The sequence below is a fragment of the Echinops telfairi genome, unplaced genomic scaffold (assembly GCF_000313985.2).
Source record: "Echinops telfairi isolate 266 unplaced genomic scaffold, ASM31398v2 ScPeMD7_5;HRSCAF=22, whole genome shotgun sequence".
Taxonomy (NCBI): Eukaryota; Metazoa; Chordata; class Mammalia; order Afrosoricida; family Tenrecidae; genus Echinops; species Echinops telfairi.
The window spans coordinates 19,657,603-19,661,271 of record NW_022103901.1 but is presented as its reverse complement, the minus strand read 5'-3'; positions in this window follow the sequence as shown (position 1 = coordinate 19,661,271).

Below are 3,669 nucleotides of genomic sequence, written 5' to 3'. Positions count from 1 at the left end.
CAAATGTTTTGAGAATGATGAGGACAATGAATGTACAAATGTGCTTTACACAATTGATGTATGTATGGATTGTGATAAGAGTTGTATAAGCCCCTAATAAAACAACTGAAAAAAAAAGAGAATGCATACTTGAACATCAAAAACATTCTGGGAGAAAGAGATGAACAAATAACAATTAACCTAAAGCAGTGGTTCTCAACCTGTGGGTCATGACCCGTTTGGGGGTCGAAAGACCCTTTCACAGGGTCTTTCCGATGGTCTTAGGAACTGAGACACCGCTCCTTTTTCCATCTCCAGGTGGGCCCGCCCACATGCAGATACGCTCACATATGAGTACCCTGCGTGAAGACTGTTACCCATGCTTTACCATGCTTCAAGGCAAAGTTTCATTTATTTGTCATTAGAAATAAATATCTCACAATATATGATTATATATTGCTTTTAAAAAGTAATTATTTTTAATTTTAAAAATCATTTTATTGGGCTCATACAACTCTTATCACAATCCATACATACATCAATTATATAAAGCACATTAATTACATATTGTTTTTGTGATGAATCACTATGCTTTAATTATGTTCAATTTGTAAAAATGAGAATACATCCTGCATATCAGATATTTACATTATGATTCAAACAGTAGCAAAATGACAGTGATGAAGTAGCAGCGAAAATAATGTTATGGTTGGGGGGTCACCACCACATGAGGAACTGTATGAAAGGGTCATGGCATTAGGAAGGTTGAGAACCACTGACCTAAAGGAAGAAAATAATATGACAAAATAATTAGCAAGCGAATGAGCTGATCAAGAAATAATGATGCTGTTGTTCGGTGCCATTGAGTCGATTCTGATGCAGAGCCACCCTGTGTCCAACAGAACAAAATCACCGCCTGGTCCTGCGCCAGCTTCGCCATTGTTCTTAGATTTGAGCCCTTTGTTGCAGCCCTGGTGTCAGTCCATTTGTGCAGGACCTTCCTCTTTCTCGATGCCTCCCTACGTCACCAAGCCTGTGACCCTTCTCCGGGGCCTGCTCTGACATGTACAGTTTATGAGACCAAGTCTCACCATCCTTGCCTCTAAGGGGCACTCTGGCTGTACTTATTCCAAGACAGATTCGTTTATTATTATGGCAGGCTTTGGTATTTTCAGTATTCTTCACCAGTACAACTCAAATGCATTGAATCTTTTTTTGTGTGTCTTCTTTATTCAATGTCCAACAAGGGAATGGAAAATACCATGGCTTGCGTCAGGCACACATTAGTCTTCAAAGCAACCTCCATAATTTTTAGCACTTTAAAGAGGTCTTGTGCAACAGATTGACCCAATGCAGTGGATCGTTTGACCTTTTGACTGCTGCTGCCATGAGCATTGATTGTGGATCTAAGCAAAATGAAATCCTTGATTTGAACTCAACTTTTAATCCTTTCTCCATTTATCACGATGTTCCCTATGGTCCAGTTGTGAGGATTTAAGTCTTCTTCACATTGAATTGTAATCCATACTGAAGGTTATAATCTTTGATCTTCATCAGCAAGTACTTCAAGTTCTCCTCACTTCCAGCAAGCAAGGCTGCGTCATCTGCATATTGCGGGTTAAGCCTTCCTGTAATCCTGATGCCACATTCCTCTTCATCTAAGGCAGTGTCTCTGATGATTTGCTCAGCATCCAGCTTGAATATGTATGGTGAGAAGTACAACCCTCATGCACACTGTTCCTGATTTTATACCCTGCAGGACTGTTCTGATGGCACAACTGCTATGAACAGGTTCTGCATGAGCACCATTAGGTGTCTTGGAGTTCCCATTCATTCTTAAGGCTATTCATAGTTTAAGATCCCCACAGTCAAATGCCTTGGCATCATCAACAAAACACAAGTGATATCCTTCTGGTATTCCCTACTTCCAGTCAAGATCCACCTGACATCAGCAATGATATCCCTTGTTCCACATCCTTTTCTGAAACTGGTCTGAATCTCTGGCAGTTCTCTGTCAATATACTGCGGTAACCGTTGTTGGATTTTTTTCAGTAAAATTTTACTTGCATGTGATATTAATGATATTGTTCCATAATTTGAGCATTCTGTCGGATCACTTTTCTTTGGAGTGGGTACAGATCTTTTAGAAGGTGGGGGGAAGACACTGATGGGATTCACCTGTAAGTAATTATCTATTAACTCACCACGATTGGCACGCTGCTGGGTATAAAATGAGACCTCTGAGAAACAGGAGGGAGAATTTCACTACCAGCAAGAGCCAGGAGTCGAGCAAATGCTTTGGATCCTACATCTGCTGTGCCTTTCTCTGATGAACCTCTGGTTCTTAGAACTTGATTTGCAGCTTATCACCTGCAGGGGCAGTGAATTATTAACTGTGATTCTTCTACCCAAATTTCTAACTTTAACCAAGTGACCTTTCCCTGCATGGTCTCGTAAGAAAGTGAGGGAAGATACTGATAGCATTCACTTGCAATTGCAGATAGGATTCCCTGAAGTGCCACCCTGATGCATTAAAACGAGCCCTGTGAGGAGGAGGAGGGATGTCATCACTAGCAAGAGCCAGGAGTGGAGCACATGCTCTGGACCTGAAATCCCTGTGCAGCGATTCTGGATCCGGAAGACAGCTATGCCATCAGAGGAGGAGCAGCAAAAACAGTAGCCAGAGCATGGAACAGAGTGAAGGATTTCACCCACCAAGCAAAGGTGAGTGCTTTTATGCAGGCTGGCTTGCGAAGCGGGGTGTCTATGGACACTTAATTGGGGAAGTGGAGCGAAGTGCCTTAGAGCTGAGGCTTACTGGAGTGGGACAACACTGGGCTCGTAATTCAGGAAGCTGTGTTCCCTGACCCACAAAACTCCAGTTGAATGCCTTTGGGTTGAGGCTTACAGCAGATTGGTATGCCCCACTAGGCATTTTTTAGCAGACCTGAAACTTTGTTAATATGTCCTACAAGCAGCTACCCTGAGCATTTCTCACAGGCATTACAACTTAACTTCAGTAATAAGCTCTCTAATCATGCTTTTTTGTCTGCAAGTTTCTGTGTAGCCATTGCAATGGATATTAGAAACTAGAGATGAATGATAGAACATTAAGGTACCAGATCACCGGATTTTACCAGCTTCCACCGACTTGGGCTTGAGGAGGATCCTCCAGACTGATGTCTGAATTTTGGATCTGGCACTTCCTAGCACCCACAAGATGTGACCCGTTTTCCTTTCTGTGAGGACACATTGCAGCATGCTGCACAACCTGGGATATAAGGAACCACACACTTATGGGAGAACTCAGAGGTCAGACTGGGACAGCAGTTTGGAAAAGTGAGCCATTTGGTATTTATTTAAACTCCATCTTCTTGGGACTGGGGCTAAATTTCATGAAAGAAATGGTTACTTCAAGTGCTGATTCATTCCTTCATTTCGGTAAAACTGGTTTGAGCCCTCACCTGGGCATGGTTATTGGGAGATCCTAGTATTACACTCCTGCATTTTGCCTCTCAAACCCTGTTGTCTATTATAACCATGCCCACCCTGTCTCTGTTGATTCAGTGCTGACAGCTGCCCTCTACCACCACAGGGACCAATCAGCCCCATTGTGGGCAAATGTCGGAGTTCGCTTAGGACAGTGCCCACTGTTAATCCTGGTGCACATAAAATAGCAATTACAGGAGT